Genomic DNA, 21,748 nt, shown 5'->3' with positions numbered 1-21,748 from the left:
CATTATCTATAAAAACTTCGTAAAATTCAGCCAACAAGCTAAAATAATTTACAGTCAAATCATGCAGACACATGGTAAGTACTAAATAAAGCAGCACACCACACCACCTATCATTTGGCAAAAACAGGGCTGATCATACACAATGTGTACATTTATAGACATGCAATCAACTCAAACGTCAACAGTGACAGAACAAAATGTACATAAAATAAACTTTATGATGTTTTTTCATACCATGAACAATCATTTCTTGGTCTGAAATATAAAATATCTAAAATGCAAAGTATTAACAATAGAGGAAAACGATTAATTCTGTATTATTTTTCACATACATATTTTCAGTTTTCTGTTTTTCCACTTAAAAAAAGTTTTTTTTTTTAAGTGTTTCATTACACACTAAAAACACCCACATAAAACCAGACAGATATATGTATAATTTTGATGTTGCTATGCACACCATGTGCCGCAAATAGTGATTTTCGGCACAATTTTTAAGTTTGAATTTTCAACAGTAATTCAAACAGTAATTTCATAGCTTGAATTTAAACTTGTTTTGCTCACTGTAACCTCCCACTTAATTTTTGTTCGGCTAGTTCCTCGAGTCGTTCCCAGCACAGTATCTGAGAGCATTTGCCGACCCTTTGGAAGGCTAGCCTCACTTTCTCCCCGCCTCAGTGCACGCCCGGCTACTGAAACTCCCCTCTGCTGTCGTGACCAGGACTGCTTGTCCCTGCAGCTTCCCAGGGGAGCTCGTTTCTCTGAGCACTTGTAGTCATGCCCCATTCTAATGTTCCAGGGCTGTCGAGCACGTATAGGCGCTTCAGGTAAGACATTTCTCATGAGTCAGCACCCTGCCCCCTCCCTTTTTCCACGAATCAGCGCCCAGAGCATTGACCCCGGCTAGCGACGGCCTGTCTCAAGGACTGGCCACTGGTGTTTGAATGTACCGCCTCTGACCTCTAGTGGTGGAGTTGTAAACTAATTCCCTGGGTGTTCGAATTTTTGCTTAACACACCTGCCCTCTAGCGACCAACGCAACAAACGTTCTCCTGTCTTTCTCTTCCGAGCCACCAGAGCGCTCCACCAGTCTCCTCCATAGGCCCTTTGCTTTTGAAGTAGTCTTGTGCGATATGTGCGAGTTGACTTCATCTCTGTTTTGGCCACTCCCCAGTAGATAGTGCTGCGATCAAGTGCCAACAGCAGCGTCGAGCTCTTGAAGCCTGGCTTTCTCGACCCCTCCCTCGAACATCTTCGGAACTTTTCGGCCCTGAAGCCGAAGTATCCCCCCTTTCTTTCAAAGCGAAGTGCCGAATTTAATTGAACGACACAGGTGCCATACCAGGGACTTCTTGGCGCAAATTCCAACTGACTGCATCGTTCTCGGCCAGCCCTCAGCTAGATTCGACTTCACTACTTCAACTAAGATGTAGTTGTTTCGTCAAGGGATGTTTTCTCAAATCACGTATTTAGTTACCTTTTTGTAAACAGTCAGTCAGTGTTATAGTTAATAGTTTGTTAATGTTTTTTTTTTAATTATGAGTGCTTCCGCGTCCACTAATCTAGTTTTGCGCCTAGTTTATTGGGCACCTGGGCAAGACACCTCCTGAAGGAGCAACACCCTGTTTTGGTGAGTTGTCGATACCCATTCTCATCCCCGATAATTACCCTTTTTTTTGCGGACATTTGTGCATATTTATGACTCTGCGGACTAGGTCTAACACCTTTGGATTTGGCTTGTTCGCAAACAGGGTCCAAGAACCGGAGCCGAGATTGCGGCCAAATGGTCTTCCTGGCACCCTAAGAAATAACCACTCCAGACCCACCGGCTATGAAATTTTCAATTCCAAATTCTCTAAACGACTCAGAACCCTTTTTATTCCGTGACACCAACAGCAGGACATTACCGCAAGAATTAAGATGTCAGCAAGTCGAGCAAAAATGTGAAATTTAAATACTGCCACCTTTTTATAATTACTTATGTACAAAGAAGAACCCCAGTGTGCAAATTCTATATGTTAACATATTGTATTATGTTTTATTTTAATTATGTCTTAATGCATTTGTGTAATCATTTTCGGGCAGGCCCTATTATAAATAAAACCCTGTCATAAACTTAAGTCATTGTGTTTGTTATTATTATAAAGTTACCCTATTATAAATTTAACTTATTAAAGTTATTTTAAAGTATACTTATTATTATCATCAAAATTATGTCTATTTCCTTTTGTAACAATTCGGCCATATGAAGTAAAATAAAATGAAGCACACCTATAGACGAAACTGCATTTTTTTTATTTATTAATATAAAGTTACCAATCCACAGTCTCCACAGTGTTTACAAGGAGGCATTATCCTTTCTTTGTTGGACCTTTAGTGTCGCCTCTAAGGTACAAAGTTTTGTTAATCTGTTTCTTTTTAAATCCCAGCCACTTCCAAGGTAAATTATTACAATTTTTTTTTTACTAAATATAATATTGACCCAAAAGCCATTACAAGCACAAAGAGCAACATATCATGCTTGTCTAATTTAATTACTACTATCAATTGGTGCTGTAGGAGGAAAAAATAAAAAATTCAAGATTTTATATTTATTAATTTTTATTTATTTATTTAATTTATATATTTGTCACACACCCACCAACAGTCGAGCTTTAGCGATGGGCAGGACACATACAGACAAGGACATAAGGTCACTAAAAATACGTGGACACTCACCCCATCAGTACCACGAGCAGGCAAGCACTACCCGAGGGAAATTCCGCAACAGGTAGGCACATCCGCAACTGGCCGACATACGTAAGGTGAGCGTACCACATATTTGCAGTAACCAAAACAAAACAGATACAAATGGATAAAATCATGTACAAAATATAAGGACAGTATAGTATAATTAAAATAGCAGAAAAGAAAATGATGCAACAAAACAACAAAGCAAATAGAAATTTCCCTTACGGCGGACAAGACCGGCAACTGCAGTCCCTAGGTCAGGCTCGGTTGGGATGTAAAGGCGGCCGCCCACACCTTCCCCCGGCTCCCCCGCCCCGAGTGCACGGTCCTAACTGCCGCAAGTGCTTTAAAGGATAATATTTATAATGAAACACATATATAATAAATACATAACAACACAATAATACCATAAGCAAACTGGGAACAACTAAAAATTCTAGTAACAAAGACAAGGGTTAAACAAAAGCATCAATAAAATATCACAACAAAGAAAATAGGATAATTAAAGTAAGGGGGTTTATATTACTAACTGAATGTTTACAGGACTGATGAATTATGTTTTAACTAACAAAAATTCAATTCAAAGAGTTTGAAATTAATCTTGGTTCTGCCGGTTCTCAGCTAATTAACCAGCACCGAGAACTGTAAATATAATGTTGGTACTGGTACCGGAATGCACAATAGTGAAAATACAATAGACTCTGGTAAAACGCGGCAGTATATCGCCAGCGACCAGCATGCACACGTGGTAAATATTTGAAGATCGCAGGCGACACCGACAAAGGCAGTGTCCCCTTCATTTCCTTCACCGCCTTGCGCTAGCCGCTAGCCCGCCCAGATGGAAAGATAATGCCAGCAGGAAGTGTCTGAATGAAAAAAACAGTTATTTAAACCGAGATACCAAACAATTTTTATCCCTCTTTTCACTAGCAGATAGGGATGATCATTTTAACTACAAGTAGATGTATAGAAAAATAACACAGGCTCAATATTCTTTTAAAAAATTATCAGAAAAATAAACTAACATGATTTAAGTTGTCTAATACTCATTCACGGTAGGTATTAGCTACTACGTATGCAGCTTTACATCACTTATAACTAGAGACCAGGAAATATCACGACTCATGAATTTGCGAAAAATCACACAACACTAAGAAACGTTATTAGGAAAAAATTGAGATTTTTAAAATAAAATGAAATAAATGTTTCAAAAAAGGTACAATGAAATTTGGTATGTCAGCTCATCAGCTAGAAGATTTGAGGGCCTTTAAACTCCAGAGTACAAACAAGGCTTTCAGAAATAGTACGTACAAATAATGTGTCAACGTATTTGTTGGTGAGAGATACATTGGAATTATCATTTGAAATCCCAAACATATTGAGCAAAAACATTGGATAATAATACAGGGTCATTTAAAACATGATGACTAATATTTAGTGAAATATGTTCATAGTAGCAGTTTTTCATAATTTCGGCATATTGCCAAAAATGTTTTGGAGTTTTCTTTATTTTGTGGCATCCCTGTTTCACAGTGGTCCGAACTGTGAATTTTATTTAAGTTTTCTAATTTACTTTTGCCTTTAGTTTGTTTAAATTTTTCTTTTTTTTTTATAACCATTAATATAACGGTTAACATTATCGTACTACGCGCATAATCGTTGCACTGATATTTTAGGGCGTTAAATTTGGATAAAAAATAACCTCTCCCGTAAACGTCGCATGATGTTTTTGGTCCCACAATTAAATATCAATCGCTTTGAGTAGGTATTTTTTTCCGTATAAAACCATGTATTTTAAAGTAGAAATCTAACATTTATTTGGACATTACCACTTTCTTATTTAATTAACGGAAATACGAAGTTGTCTGATGTGTAAATTTTCTTTTACAGACCTTTTAAACGTTACCATCTTTTTCTGTTCGTCTGCGTCACTGCGGTGTACCGCTTATAAAAATGTAGCCAGCGCTAGTTGGCATCATTAATGTTTGGTTATGTTGCTTCCTGTATAGAGTGCACACATGTAGTCAAATATCGATATCTCGCTGATTGCATGCAACGTGCGCGCTCTGTCGAGTGCCGACTTAACTAAATTTGATGGCCCGCACTCTTTCATGGTGTGGACTATGACGATAGTAACACGTTCGCTCAGGCTCGCATTCGGATCACAGATTTTGTTTTTCTATTTAAAAAGTTGAAGAAAGGTTTTTTTTGCATGACATTAATTTAAATTGTTTGGTGTGCTCTTTTATACTTAACTTTTTAAATAAACGTACTATCCATGAATGGGTTTTGTATTTATGAATAACTTTATTTAACAAATTTTTTTCTCTCTCGCATAAACGTCACACTCCCTACTTTTTAAATTTGATTTTAGAATAAAATGTGCGATGATTATGCGATAAAACACGGTACGTCCACACAAAAATGAAAATCGTAAATACAGTACAAGATTATGTAAAATCAACCACCATCGCTAGCAAATTCAATACTTCACTATCTACATTGTTAATATCTAATAATGTAATAGCGGGAGAGTATAAGCATTGCATGCTGAAGTACTTAGATTGTAAGGAGTACCTTTTAGAACAGTTCTGCATGAACTAATCCTATTTCCTACGGAACTGCGTTGTATGAGCTTCACAATTACTAATACAGATTTGTATTAAAGATGTTTCATAAATATTTTACTATGTCCCTAGTCTGAAAGTGAACTACACTAGAGTCACGGTTCCGGGTTTGATCCTCGCTATAACCGTGTCCTCGCTATAACCGAATTGGACAAATTTTGGCCCCCAAAAAATAAAAATTAACCGAAAATAGCATACAAATTGTGTTTAAACCTGTATAATTGGAAAATAACAGGTTATATTAACGAAATCTTAATTTCTGTGAGCAGATGTGAGAATTCTCTTTAAAACGATACCCCATAAGTACGGATGCGATCACCGATTGTGTCAAAATAACCAGAATACCCTACCACGCCACGTAGTATAGCATCTCAGCCCGCGGCCGACGCAGCATTGTCCTGCTATCTATTGTCGACGCGGGCTGTCTGCTGGCGGCCATGTTGGTTCGGGATGTTGCTAACAGGTGGTGCTAGTGTAGCACGACGATTTAATTCCTTACAAAAAAGCAGGAGTGCGGCAACGCACGTACGCCTCAAATAATAGTCGCTGGAAAACTATACTTTTTTCATTTAAAGAAACCTGTCAACTTTTTTAGAAAATAAATTTGGGATTAAAGGATTAAACTCAAACCATCACCACCCCTTTCCCGGACAGATACCCCAACAACTGACCGAAACAAAAGTTACAAGAAAACTGTCCTAGCGATTCGGAAATAAATACGGTAGTGCCTACTAGAGGTGTAAAAGTAACGAAAAAATGTGTACCCGTATGTATTCGTTACTATAACAATTAGAACTCGTTACTATCGTTACGTTACTCGTTACTTCTGATACCGCATAACATGCTATGTTATGTTGCAGCAACGAATCCAGTCGTATTGCGTACGAATACAGTATGACGTCGCGTAAATAATAATAAATAGAATATAAACAATTAACAATATTTGATAATTAATAGTTTTTGTTAACCAAGAAACAATTAAATCTCATTAGAGCAGCTTTTTAATATTATCTCTTTTAAGATAACAACCCAAAAAAAAAAAACGTGAAAATACACGATTATAAAAACAAAAACATACATATTTCTAATTTGTAAAAAATTCTTTCTTACGTTGTTTCTGTTCCAATCTCAAACTTTGTCTACACACACAATACCTTTAATAAACAGTAAAAAAAACTTGGACTGCGAATTTCCAAATTATACTTTACTTAATAAACAAACCTCGTTCTTTGTAACGTAAATTCATCTAATATGCGCGCGCATGCGTAAAACATACGAAAAATGTGAGTAATGAGATGCAGCCGTGTGTAACGTTTCGTTACTCTTTACTAGATGGTGCACCCGTTACTCAGTACCGAATACATACAGTTTGCTACAGCTCTAGTGCCTACTATTTGTCAGATAGTAAAATAAATAACGTGACGTGTTTGTAAAAGTGTTAAAACTGAAATAATTCCAAATAAATTTATAAATTTTTGTGTATTATTAACGCGATCAATTAGCAACAAGTATAAAGACGACTCTGACTTTTTTGGCCTAACATAGTTATAAACAATGTTATTAATCGTTAATGAAAATGTCGCAACAAATTAATTAAAAGCATTTATATTTTAAAAAAAGTGCACATTGTTATGTTTAATGGCGGGAAAAAATAGATTTTGTCTATTTTCTAAATAACAAGAAATGTGTACAAGTATATGTACCTATATTCAAAGGCTTGGTTTATTCGACTCGAGCATACCTTGGCCTGAAGCCAGCCAGTGATGCTGTGACTATGAAGTCGCAGGCACAGATAACTAACGGAAGTTTGATAAAAGAAAGAAAGGACGGGATTCTATTTTTAAAGCCACGCACTTAGGTGGCGACTGCGAGGCTGAAGAATGTGACAGGCATCAACGGCAAGATGTCTAGTGGCGAGCGAGAGGGGCGGAGATAAAGCAGACAAATAACAAAAGCGCGCTTCAAGCGATCACGCCGTAAATTCCTCAAAAATACCTCGTTATAGCCGTGTTCTCGCTATTACCGTGCTCGCTATAACGAGATTCTACTGTACTTGTATTTTTAGAGTTTTAAAATTAGGCTTGAGTCCAGTACTTAAAACTCGAACTGACTCGTAATCTCGAGTACTCGTGAGACTCTAATACATAACATGATCTTGGTGATGTGAGCATCTCTCATCTATGACAGTATGCAGGAACTTTCGGTGATGTATATAAATATTTAAATTTATTTCTCTACAGTGTTTTTGGGATGGGCCTTCAGAAGATTTTGATGATGGCCCTGATACTGATACCATCCTGCCAATACTGCAGATACCCACACTTCTCTCTATGCTCTAGGAGAATACATTATACACAAAGAATTATTTAAAATATAAAATAATATTGATGCATTATCTCATTAATCCTGAAGAAATTTAAATTAAAAATAATGGTGTGTCAAGTACCTGATAATTTTCTCAGACGCTTCCCATATAGGTACATCAATATTGGTCAATGTGGTATCTGCATCCTAGTACACATATTATTATTATTCCTTAATAAGTTCTTAAAAAAAAAATTTTTGGTGCCCCAAAACTGAGGCCTGTGTGCCGGAAATGAGGCATTTCGTCTATTTTTTTTAATTTTTTTTATAATTTTAAAATTTTTTGGGGTTTCTATTTTTTTAATTTATCTGGTTGTTAATGGGGGTGATTTACTTTTTGTTAGGCCGGTGTACGCCACGGATTTAAACTTTGTGCCAGTGGACCGAAGCCCCTTCCCAGGGGGCCAATCTGATATTTTGCTGTCTAATGTGGACATGGTCAGCCCGGTTGAAATTTCTCTCGCCTGCAGTCACGTCCCGAGTTTGTAATTTTAATTCCCTGCATGACCAAAACTGCTTTGAGCAGCTCCTGGGCTGCAAGCTGCTACCTTGTAGAGGCCTGCTGAGAAAAGCATGTCTCGTCACGAAGCAGTCTCCAGTGGAGCTGCGTTCCCACCTTAGTGGCTATTTCTGCCCCCCCCTTCCTCTCTCTCCTCCTCACTTTAGTTCTGAGAAATTAAGCTAAGAGCAGTGACCGGACGGGACGATGACCTGATGCAAAAACCTTCTCCCGGGTCCGACAGACACATCCACGACATCTAGCGGAGGAAAAAGTAACCGCGGGCCTGGTCGCCAGCGTGCAGAGCTTACCCTCATGACACCTGGTGGCAAGTCTGCTCACCACCTCAAGTAGTTCCCCCTTACGCCGCTAGAAAGCAGCGTCGCGGTGCCATAAGGCACTATGCTTTCCTCTCGCGGCCCGGAGAAGTCGATTGTTCGTTGCTTTCGTTTCGGTCCGGTAGAGAGCGCGCATGTCGTGTTGTTGTCACGCCCGCCTCGGACTCCTTCGGAAATTTTCGGCTTAGAACCGAACCTACCCCCTCCTTTAACCCGGGGCCTTACCGCCGAATTTAATTAGGTGCTTTGTCCGATTGCTAGGACTCAGCCCTCTGACCTCGGCTACTGACCACGTCTCCTCTACGTCCTCTTCGCTAAGAGGCTTTTTGCGGGAACGGTGATTTTCGTGTGCACGAGAATGTAGTCAGCTTGCTTAAGGGATGTGATCCCGTTTGTACAGTAGCCAGGCAGAGGTAGTTTTTAGAAAAGTCATGCGTTGTTAAATTTTATATTTATTCTTATTTAATTCTAAAAATTCCGGTTTCGTCCGCGCATCCTGACTTCTCGGTCCGCGGCATCCTGATGTTGGCGCGGGACACCTAGTGAGCTCCGAACTCTACACCCTGGTTGGTGAGTAATCCGGCCTTTTCCCCCCCATTCCCGTTTGTTGGCCTTTTGCGCCGACGGTGTAGGACTGTCTGGAAGCAAGTCTAATTCGTTTTGAATTTGATTTGGGTTTCAGACAGGGTCGAAGTGCTGGAGAGACAAATTGCTCCCAGCTCGTGGTCCTGCACCTCCACTGCGGGTCACGTTAGAAGAGAGGTTTCCGCGACCCGACGTTATTTTTTGAAGTCCCGGGTGGTAATGTGAAATCAACATCCCCCCCCCCACCTTCTAGCTACGAACTACATTAATCGAATGAATAGCCTACCAGCGAACAGTGCTTTCCTCAAGAATATGTAGAGTCAATAAAACTAATCATCGATGTAATAATTGGACAAATCAAATTTTGGTGTGATACTAATAAATTTTTGTTTATGTTATTGTTTGTTGTTAAAGTTGAGTATATGTGTTATACTAATCTAAGGGCCGGCCCGTTATCGAAAAACTTAATATATATAATTAATATATTAATTGGGAAACTGTTAAATGCCAAATCAAATGAAAACGGAATTCATTATTTACCTTTTTTAAATAAAACAGGGAACCTATAGACCAAGCTACTTGTGTAGTGTTAATTTATTTATGAAATACCTTCTTCCCTTAAACGATCCACCAGCTCCCCAGTTGCTTGTGTCAGGGAGTTCCAAATTGTCTTGTTCTCCACCTCGTGCCACCTCTGGTCAATAACTTTATTTTTCTTATTATTCTTACCCAGCAAGTTTCCAAGGCTCTCTTTAATTAATTTAAAATAGTAATACCTCGTATTTACGTTCTCGTTATTTACGTTTTCCCGCAAATAACGTCATTTTATGTAGGTCCGTTTTATTGTACATTAACTTTCGTGTTGCATTTTCCCTGAAATTACACCGCTACGTAACCATAAAACCCGGAATGTACGTTTCAAAACACGGTAAAAATGTAAATACTCATCACGTTAGTCATAGATGTGAAAAGTTTGAAGTAGTTCGCCTATTGTCTGTAACCTTTCGTTTTGATGTATCGACAAGTTTTATGGTGCCTCTCCTCTACTAACGTTTTAATCTTTGCTGCCATAGAGAACTTTCGTAGCAGAACCACAAACGGTTTTATTTATGGTGTCATAGAGCACTCTCGTAGCAGAGCATAGTCCGAAGCGCTGAGCTATCGATACTACCGGAAAGCGCTCATACACAGTACGTATATTTAGTAGTGCTGCATTATGTACAGTACATATCTATGACGGCTTTCATTGTTTACATTAGTCAACGTCCGTTTTGGTTAGCACGTGTTTTTTTATCGTTCACAATATTATTTATGGCAAGATTTTGATTGAAGATGGATAGGTATAAAGTTCCACGAAATACTTTATCTATTGAAGATAAAATTAAAATTATTAAGAAGTTAGACAAGCATGTGGGTACCCGAGTGGTTTTGGCCAAGGAACTGAATATTCCTGTTAGTACTTTAATGTGTTGTAAACAACTATTGTTTGTCTTGTAGCACCAGTAAATGCTGATACATTTTTTTAAGCTAAAATTTAGCATTAACTGCCAATAAAAGTGCTTTCCCACAATTTACACTTTCCCGCAATTTACACTTTTTCCTTGGGGTTCCTTGAAAAGTGCAAATAAGGGGTTTTACATTTAATTTTGAGGCACGAGGGGCGTTTCAATTGGTAGCAGAGCGTGGTTTGGTCTATAGGCATACCTAAAATCGAGTAGGCATACCTAAAATAAAATAAAAAAATAAATATAGAAAAAAAAAATTAATTAAATTTTGTGATAGCAAATTTGTAATAATAACATTGTGAACTGATCGCTGGTACACCCGGTAGTTATATTGCTTTTCTATTTTAAAGTTATGATTAAGTTTTAAAGGCCCGTGCGGACTTAGTCTGCGCGCGGCGCAAGAAGTCGCGGCGTGCGGTCCGCTAGCAGGCCGGCAGCGAGACGTGTCTTATCTCTCGGCTCAGCTGGCGTCCCCCCCCCCCCCCCTTATCACCCCGCTTGAGCCAGCGACACGCCCGTTATCTGAGGGCGACGACACGGACCTGTTCCTCCCGCACACCCCTCTTCCTTGTCCATCGTGGGAGACGACCTTGCGAGCGGCAGGTCAGTCCCCCTGTTGACGTATACAGGATGGCAAGTCAAACTGACAGGGGAAGCTCGCGCAGTTGTCTGAGTAGTACGGCGACTCTATACGCAAATAAGTTTGGGCACATTGTAATTTATACTAATATTATAGGGTAACCTCTTATGTGTTTCGAAGCAAAATGAAACCCCTTGAGTTGTCACTCTATAATTGTATTTACTTATATGATAGGAATTATAGTTACTATATTAAGTTTATATGGGCGCCACACTTTAACATTACTATATTAATCATAAATGTTTACTATGTTATAAGTAATTTTCCATTGCGGCTTATGCCCAAGGTTACCTATTTCGACACTGAGAAACTAGGTTGCTTATCCATGACTCATTAGAAATCAAATAAAATATAATTTATCTATAAAGTTATGTTGGGCACAACCAAAATCAAAAGTTCATTTGTGATAAATAATAGTATTTAAAGTGAATAAAAAAAATTAACTAGCTCAGTTACTTCGGAGTGCACAAGAGTCTTTAAATCGGGACCACTAGGCGTAATTCAAAATAATTATGTTGTGCCATAATGAAAACCAGAGAAATAAAATACTATGCCGAAACAGTTAATAGGAGGGGCTCACCGAACACAAAACTTCAGTACTGAATACATTAGACTTTTGGTACCTTATATTTCAGCGGATAAAAGTAGCCCCGGTAATTAAATATTACCATAGCATTCGCCCTGGCTCAGGGGCACAACAGTTCACTTATTCAGAGAACTATCAGCTGATAATATAGCTGATACCAGCCACTAAAACTTCCTTCTTCATTTTATTCTCTCAAACTTATATCGTTAACAATCCACACTCCTTTCCATTTTTTAAAAGATCCGCCGATCCATAGACAAAATCACCTTCTCTTAGTCACATATCTTTGCACAACATTAAACATAGAGAAATAAATAAACCCTAAAGATAATTACAATTGAAAGACATATAAATAAACACTGGAAAATAGTTAAACTAAAGTTTCAATGTTCTGAGATAATTAGTATTATCACAGATGCCGCTCTCGGCCTTAATTCACACCAAAATTACCTTAAATTTGGTTTAATTTAGGTCGTACCATAATTTCAAATTCAAACACTGAAACTTGACATTTGCCAAAAGTTGGTAACACTGAGTTTCGTGACAGTTGAGAATCGTAACGGCTCACACCATATTTCTTCATCCTGGGAGCAGGCAGCTGCTATCAACAAGTGTCTGGTAAACAAACACTCGGCGTCGTGGATCGAGGTGTCTATTACCTCGCTGAAGGTCTCGGGAACAAAGAAGAAAACTCGTTCTGCCGCTGGTTACAAGGTAGGAGTTGATTCTGCAGGGAATTACGAGGCTGCTATCAACAAGTGTTGTGTGGCGGGTACTAAGCAATACCGCTCAATGTGCAGATACACGCCGTCGCTGGACGCTGTTGACCGGGACGCCGTCCAAGCCAATGACAACCACTGATGTCACCACATTGACATCGTGATCCAGGCTAGCGAGGACTGTGGCAGCCATTCCAGACAACCCATGCCTGGATATACCTCTCGGTCGCTCCACCCCAGGCCTGCGGTGTGACGTCATGCCCAAAGCCTGACAGACGTGGTGGACGCTGTCACTGCTGATGCTACTACCCCATGCAGTAGACGAGGATCAAGAAGAATTCATCTCGGTCCGTAGTTCGTCCGCACACTCGTGTACACTATAAACACTCATTAAACTGTTATTTATTAGCCTCTAAATGCACCCGCGCTTTTTAACTTTAAGCGTCCAAGTGAACTACCTCGTACAGTTTATTCTCCATTCGCTGCAGACACCGGAACGTAAAAATTCTTCTTTACTTGCTACCCTAACTAACCTTAAATAATGGGTAAGCAACCTTGGTTTAAAATAGGCCTACTTATTAAAAATTTAAAATCTTAAATTAAACACACATAATTTGACACAACTCATATTAACCAAAAATATTAAATAAAATAAGCATAATTCATTAACATAATAACACAACTACATAATATAGTGGAAATCAGATGTGGACTATTGTTGAGACTGGGTATTTTTTTCCATGTTCATGATGAAATGCTGTGTACATAAATGTGATAATTTTTACTTGTCTACAACAATCGATAACTATTTACACAAATGCCATTTAGTTATTTTGGCTGAAAATAATTATTTTTAACCCAGCCAAAGAAAGCTTTGTTTTATTACAATTGGTATCATACCATCAATTGAAATAGTTGTTTGTTAAACTTCATTATTAAACATTATTATGTTAGTACATTAATTTTATGGCAGAAATAATAACATTTCCTGGAATTCTGCCTATAACCATAAACATTTGTTTCATTATGATATATATATTATATTTACAATCAACTTGTTCTTAGAAACATTAACTAAACTTCAGTGCAGGAACACATAATTAAACTTCAAACACAATAACATTGATATGCACATATTAAATAAATATTTACAGTGATTACTAGAACTTCATAAATGACTTGCTGGTATATAGGAATAGCACATTCCTGGCCATTAACATTGATATGCACATATTCTAATATTTTACAGTTATTTCTGATTATATTTAGTAATCATAATTGTTTCATTTGGTCTCCCATAAAACAACATTAAATCACATTTTCACATCACTAGCTTTTTAGCATTGTTATTAATTACCTCACAGATATTTAATAATATTTTGTCAATTAACAAATAATAACATTCTACACTCATCACTGAAGAATCTTTTCACATCAAGAAATAGACAGTGAATTACAGTGATTTCAACCTGAGTGCTATCTGTATGATGTAAACAAGTGAAATTCAATGATTAATGTGCATTTTTCTTTCTTGTCAGCTATATTTTCTTTCTTTTCAAAATTAATCTAAAGAGAATTGAAGGTGGTCTCTCTAGACAGCTATATAGCTAATTCTTTCTTCATGTGTGATATCTAGGAATTTGTGGATGAAGTAAATATCCACTTAGATAGGGTAATCCTGTGGGATTACAATCCTAGTCAGCATTATTTACTACTGATTGAAAAGTGTTAGAAATGAGGAATGCCTAGGAAATAGGTAGGTAAAAAGACTGTAACCTGGATCATAACAAGGTAAGCCATTATTTTCAATTTCTACAGTACCTTCTTGTTTGTTTAAACACAGTGTGTCAGGGTGTCCGTGTCTACAACAGAACATTGCCTAGGTATACATTAGCACCAATATACAGCCTGTACTGACAGTGTACATTAAAATTACTCAATTCGTGTGTGTGAACCGAACTATTAGGTGCTGCCAATAAACATGTACATACAGTACACCAGGTTCACAGTACATCCTCTAGGTCTCTGACTAAGGACAAAAGCATTTACTCTCGTACTGAACCACATAAATGCTAGGAAGACTACGCTTCACCTAGCCGAAATCAACTGAGTTCACAAAATTAAAAAAAAAACTCAGCTGACTAACACCATAACCTTCCGGTATAAATTCACAGTTACACATAAATCTTATTAATAATTCTAGGCACAATAACAGTACAGTATACATATAGCTAACTATTTTGTATACTCTGATCTTACATATCTTGCACAGCTGGTGCGTGGTAGGCCCTTAAATGATTAATGTTGTAGTTTCCCACATTGATACCTGTTGACACTTCCTTTAAGGTGTAACAGTTCTCCCGATGTACCTGGAGAATCTCGTAGGGTCCACTGTAGAGTAGGAATAACTTCTTTGTTACATTCGCCCACTTGTTGCTTGTTGGTGCAGTTCTTAACAGCACAAGGTCACCGACCTTAAAACGGTGTAGCTTGCGCCTGGTTTTCCGCTTCTGCCTATTCCTGGCTTCTAGGTGTAGCTTTGCTCTAATTAAATCCTCAATTTCTTCCCTGCTAGGAAGTTTATCCTGATCCGGATTCTCGTCGCAGATGGGTAAATATTGGTTTGGTATCGCCTCCGACCGAACCAGGCATATGGCCTCATGGGGGGTAACGCCGGTAGATGTGTGTATGGTGTGGTTTAGTACACACTCTACAAACGGTAAATAATCACGCCAGCTTTGCTGTGCATCGTGACAGTATGCCCTTAGCAGATTACCTAGCGAACGCATCTGCCGCTCCACAGGGTTGCTTTGTGGATGCCTCACTGAAGATGTGGTGGGTGAAGTACCTAGTCGTTTCACACCACTTTGCCACACATCACTAGAAAATTGGGATCCTCTATCAGATAACACGTAGGTGACTTTCCCGATTGTTTCAGTGAAAGTTTTGAACTTTGACAACACTGTTTTTGCAGTTGCATTTACTATAGTGTACAGTTTAGTGTACTTGCTGAACACGTCCATTACAACAAAAATAAATTTTACACCAGCCTTGGAGGTAGGTAGGGGTCCAAATAAATCCACTGACACTAAATCTAGAGCTCGCTGTGGAATGATTGGTTGTAGTTCACCATGCAGCCGCTCTTGTGCATGCTTGGTTTTCTGGCATAACAAGCAGGATGCAGTGATTTTTGACAGTGTCCTTGTCATGTTGGGCCAATATAGCTGTCTGCTTATGGCTCCGAACAGCTTCTTTGCACCCACATGGCCTAAGCTTACATGAAGCTCCCAAGATATCTTGTCTCGTACAGCCGTTGGTATAACTGGCTTCCAGCAATCTTCAAAGTATGACTGTTGTTTTTGCCGGTAAAACAGTATATCCTCTTTTGACTTGCAATAATGCAAATGTACCTTGTGAGTAGGTTCACAAGCTGTCATTTTTGCTGTTACCTCCTGGCAAAACTTGTCAGTGTCTTGCAGTGCTTTTAAGTTTTTCAAAATATTTTCTAAATTCTTATTTTCGCCAAAATTAGCAATTTTGCCTGGAGCTACTAGGAATTCCTTTGGTTTGCTAACAGGAAACATATCTCCTGTTTCAGGTGACTCCAGCCTACTAAGGTAATCTGCTGCCGAGTTCTCGCTCCCTGGTATGTGGCAGATATTGATGTCATACTCTTGTAAGAGTAAATACCACCTAGTAAGTCTGCTTCCAAACACTCTACCTGCTTTCAGACACGTGAGAGCTTGGTGATCAGTGAGTAGTTGTATTCTCTCCCCTAACAGCAGGTCGCGGAACTTCTGTAAAGCCCAGACTATGGCAAGGGCTTCTTTCTCTGTTACCGTGTACTGTCGTTCCGCTGTGTTCAGAGTGCGGCTGGCCATAGCCACAGTTTTCTCTGTTCCTTTGTCGTCGAGCTGGGCTAGTTTGCATCCTAGCGCGTAATCTGACGCGTCGGTGTACAAAAGGAAGTCTCGACCTTGGACGGGGTGATAAATCACGTGTCCCGTAAGGAACAGCTGTTTCAGGTCTCGGAAAGCTGTCTGATGTTGTTCATTCCAACCCCAGGGAACGTCCTTTTTCAGTAACTGGAACAGTGGTAATGCAATTTTCGCCACCTGATCGCTATAATTCCTGTAAAATCCCACGACTCCGAGGAAAGCTCTTACTTGTTTAATGTTCTTGGGAACAGGGAATTCTTGTATGGCCTTAAGTTTATCTGGTGCAGTTTTAATTCCTGTTGGAGTTAAAATGTGCCCAAGGAATGGCAGCTCTTCTCTGCAAAACAGTGATTTTTTTATTTTCACAGTCATGCCTGCTTCCTTGAGTTTAGTGAGTACTATGTGAATGTGTTTTAGGTGTTCGCTATAGGTTGATGACGTAATCAGAATGTCATCAACATACGCTCTTGCAAATGATGCACACTCTGGTCCTAGCGTAGTAGCCATACACCTAGTGAATTCCGCCACTGCATTACACAAACCAAAGGGAAGCACTTGGAATGTGTACTGTTGATTGCGGAATAAAAATGCAGTGTACTGACAGGAATCATATTGTAATGGTATTTGCCAGTAACCTGAAGACAAGTCCATGGTGGTCAAGTATTTTACACCCTGGTACAAGCGTAGAATTTCATTTGTGCAGATCGGGCTCTCACGATCTTTCACCGTGATGCAGTTTAGCTCCCTAGCGTCTAAACATAGTCGTACAGTACCATCTTTCTTTCGTACACAAACCACAGGATTGGCGTAAGGACTTGCTTCCCTCTTGATGATTTTCCAGTCTAACATTAGTTGCAGATAGTCAGTTGCTTCATTCAGGTACTTAGCTGGGATAGGGTAGGTTTTTCTATGAAAAGGTTCGCCCTCTTTCACCACTATTTTCGCTTTGTACCAACTATTATACCCAGGCTTTTCGTTGAACACATCCTGATGTTGGCAAAGTAACTGTAATAGCAAATCTTTTTGCTCGGCATTAATAGTGAGAACCTCCTGTGCTGATTGCTGTAATTCTTCCACTGATGCAATAAAATTATTGTTAGCTTGCAAGCTGTGCACCTGAGGTAACATGTTTAGACGTAACATGCCTATAAAATTACCTGTCACCTGCCAATGACTGGTAGTTATGGTGGTAGGTAACTTGCATTCAGTTGGTGAAATAGTCCACTTGTCGAAATTAAGTACTATGCCATACTGTGTCAGAAAATCAGTACCTAAAATCAATGTTTTTGCTAACCCTTTAACGACTAATGCCGTAATGTCTTTGGACTGACCTAGGCCGTTGATGTGGAGCAAAACTTGTTTGTTTACAATAGGACTAGACCTGGACGTCACACCAATAATTTTTATGCATGGTACTGGCATGATGCATAATTTTTGTCCAAGATGAATCAGGTGCGTGACAAATTCTTCACTTACACAAGTTATTTCTGCTCCGCTATCTAATAATACACTAATTTGTTGTCCATTAACCTCTAAATCTAATTCTGGGCAAACAGTGTTGTACTTGGGCAAAATACTTTCAGGTTCCTCGCTATAAAGAAATTCACGTTCATTTTCTTTTAGCAAAACTGTGGCGAGCAAAATTTGATATGTGATGCAATTATAACTGGGCACACAATAGTTCACCCCCATGCCTGGTTCGTGGATCAATGGTCGGGGCGTACCACCATCAATCCTTGCTAGTTTAACGCCGTCACATTGGCTGTGCTAGCCAAGGCGGCGTTTGATGATGAGCTGGCCTGCTGCTGTTGCAGCAGCTGCTGCATCTGGCTGCTGTTGGGAGGGATTGGCGATTGCCGCTCAAAGTATCCTTGTTGGTACTTTGACGTGTACGAGGGGAAGTTGTGAGTGGGGAAACTCGTCGTGGTGTTCGCTGACTGGACGGTTTCAGCTCCACTGGGAGGGAACACTAGCTGTTGCTGCTGCTCCGGTGATCTTGGCAATCGGTCGTGGTACCCTTGACGTGGTGATCTTGGTCGCTCTGGGTACTCGTACCTGGGAAGCCGTTGTTCTTCGTGTTGCGACCTCTTGTTACGGGGTTGTTCATGGTGGCTCGGCTCGTACTCGTCACCACCGGGACGACTCCATTTCCCGCTCCAGAAGTTCGAGTTATGTATTCGATTCTGCCGGTTGTTCCATTTACCGGTGTGGTGAAACTTCCATTTGGCGGTGTTGACTCGTATTTTGGGCTGTTCCCCGCCGCGCTGCCACTGTTGGTAAAGCGGAGGTGATTTCTGAGCTTGTGCCTTTTCTGGTTCAGTGGTATTAATCCGCCCCTGCTGCTCTAGCCTGGCGAATGCCAGTAACTGTTCTCTAAACTCGGTAATATTCGAAAAATTCCTACCAGTTAGCTGTAACTGGTACTTGTAGGGTAGTTGTCCAAGAAACATGGAAATAAATTCATCGTCATTCATTGGTAGGTCTAAATATCTGGTACGTTCGAACATGCTCGAGAGATAGGCTTCCAGAGACTTATGTTTTTTATAGTCGAATTTTTCCCCATGCAGCCTGGCTCTTAAGTGGCCCTGTATTCGCACACTCCAGAACTTCTGCTTGAATTGAGTTTGGAAATCTGCGTATGTGTGGGTCGAAGTTTGTATTACTTCCCACCAGTAATACGCATGTTCGCGGAGGGCAGTATTCAGGCATTTTAATTTCTCCTCGTCATTCAGCTTAAACATGGCTGAATACTCCTCAAATTTTTTTAAAAACCGCATGGGGTTTTCATTTTCCCCACCTGCGAAACGAGGCATGGCCTCTGACCACTGTCTGGCCGGGTGGTGCATAATGGCCACTTGGTCAAGTGCAGGAGAAAGGCTAGAATGTGCTGCATGTGGTGTAGTAACTGGTGAAGCCGTCTCTGGCACGTTACTAGGGATAGCTATGGGCTTAACTGCGGTAGTGATGGGTCTATCCATCAGGTTGTCCAACCTGAGGGTAAGCATGCGATTTTCCAGATTACCTACTCGCTGTTCTAGTTGGTGCCCTAGTTCGTCCGTTTTGTGTGAAATTTGTGCCATTTGTTCGTGCACCTGTTGACTAGTGTTGTCCAAACTGCAGAGGTTTTGTGCAGCCTGTTGGGCCACTTGTTCTAAGCGTTCTGACACACTGCCTAACTCCTCCTGTATCTTCTGTGTGGTGTCTTGGCATTGATTCTGAAGCTGGGCTAATTTCTGATCAGTGTTAAACTCTAGTGTTGTTATCCGGTTGGTTACAACTGATACTGACTCCCTAACTTCCTGCAGCTCTAACTTGAGGTTACTCTCGAAGCTGAGGATACTTTGCTGTATGCCAGTCAGTTGTGCAGTATAGGAATCTAGCCTGGCACTGGTTTCAGCAGCGTTGACATCTAACCTGGCAGTATTAGAGTCTAATTTGGCAGTGTTAGAGTCTAATTTGGCAGTGTTAGAGTCTAATTTGGCATTCAATTCAGCAGCGTTGGCATCTAACCTGGTAGTGTTAGAGTCTAATTTGGCATTCATTTCAGCAGCGTTGGCATCTAACCTGGCATTTATTTCAGCAGCGTTGGCATCTAACCTGTCCATGAGTCCCTGGAGCAAGTTATTTAAGTCAATATTGCCACTAGGAGTAGGGACTAAAACTGAGATAGTTTCCAAGTGTTCCGTGGGCTGATTAGATTCGTTTCCCTCTATCTCTTGTGTTACCAGAATAGGAATTGTCTCTCTGTCCTCGGACATGCTGCTGTCCCTAGATCCGGTATTGCCTCGGTTATGGCACCTCCCTCTGGTATTCATGATTATACTCAACAAAAATTACTTGACAAAATATCGGGCCCCACGTACGGTCGACACTCTGTAATTTATACTAATATTATAGGGTAACCTCTTATGTGTTTCGAAGCAAAATGAAACCCCTTGAGTTGTCACTCTATAATTGTATTTACTTATATGATAGGAATTATAGTTACTATATTAAGTTTATATGGGCGCCACACTTTAACATTACTATATTAATCATAAATGTTTACTATGCTATAAGTAATTTTCCATTGCGGCTTATGCCCAAGGTTACCTATTTCGACACTGAGAAACTAGGTTGCTTATCCATGACTCATTAGAAATCAAATAAAATATAATTTATCTATAAAGTTATGTTGGGCACAACCAAAATCAAAAGTTCATTTGTGATAAATAATAGTATTTAAAGTGAATAAAAAAAATTAACTAGCTCAGTTACTTCGGAGTGCACAAGAGTCTTTAAATCGGGACCACTAGGCGTAATTCAAAATAATTATGTTGTGCCATAATGAAAACCAGAGAAATAAAATACTATGCCGAAACAGTTAATAGGAGGGGCTCACCGAACACAAAACTTCAGTACTGAATACATTAGACTTTTGGTACCTTATATTTCAGCGGATAAAAGTAGCCCCGGTAATTAAATATTACCATAGCATTCGCCCTGGCTCAGGGGCACAACAGTTCACTTATTCAGTGAACTATCAGCTGATAATATAGCTGATACCAGCCACTAAAACTTCCTTCTTCATTTTATTCTCTCAAACTTATATCGTTAACAATCCACACTCCTTTCCATTTTTTAAAAGATCCGCCGATCCATAGACAAAATCACCTTCTCTTAGTGACATATCTTTGCACAACATTAAACATAGAGAAATAAATAAACCCTAAAGATAATTACAATTGAAAGACATATAAATAAACACTGGAAAATAGTTAAACTAAAGTTTCAATGTTCTGAGATAATTAGTATTATCACAACATACCCCCCCCCACCTTGAAAGTGTGACTTACTCCCCGCGCATTGGGGCTAGTTGGTAGTTTATATTAATATAGGAAGCCTTAGGAGGTATTTAAAATTAAGATAGTTTTTAAGGGAGGAGTATTTATGGTGTACGTTTGAATCGTACAGGTGTGTTAAAATTTTGTTTTAATTAGCAGTAATTTACGTCCGAGCAGTATGTTTAAGCCGGAGTTATTGCTGTCAGATGAGCTGACCTATGAGTTACAGCTACGCAATTTGCCCTCCAGTGGCAATGTCCAAGTCCTCAGGAAGAGGCTCAGGGCCGCCCTTCATGATGGCGTGCCCACTAGTGTATCGAATTTGGATTTAGATGTAACTGAAGAATTCAACCTTGCTTGCGCCAAGTTTTATGATATATCGGCTTTCGTAAGCTAT

General features: G+C 39.6%; 1 protein-coding gene across 1 annotated transcript in view; it reads right to left on the bottom strand.

Moving 5' to 3' along the window:
* The window catches only part of LOC134537977 (dual specificity protein phosphatase MPK-4), a gene marked incomplete at its 5' end in the record, with an annotated part of 73,621 nt that overhangs the window by 1,983 nt on the left and 49,890 nt on the right, over positions 1 to 21,748 (bottom strand). The gene's annotated exons all lie outside the window — the stretch shown is intronic.

This window comes from Bacillus rossius, chromosome 12 (genome assembly GCF_032445375.1).
Source record: "Bacillus rossius redtenbacheri isolate Brsri chromosome 12, Brsri_v3, whole genome shotgun sequence".
NCBI classification, from domain to species: domain Eukaryota; kingdom Metazoa; phylum Arthropoda; class Insecta; order Phasmatodea; family Bacillidae; genus Bacillus; species Bacillus rossius.
The sequence above is the reverse complement of the archived record's forward strand: the minus strand, read 5'-3'. Positions and strand labels throughout refer to the sequence as shown.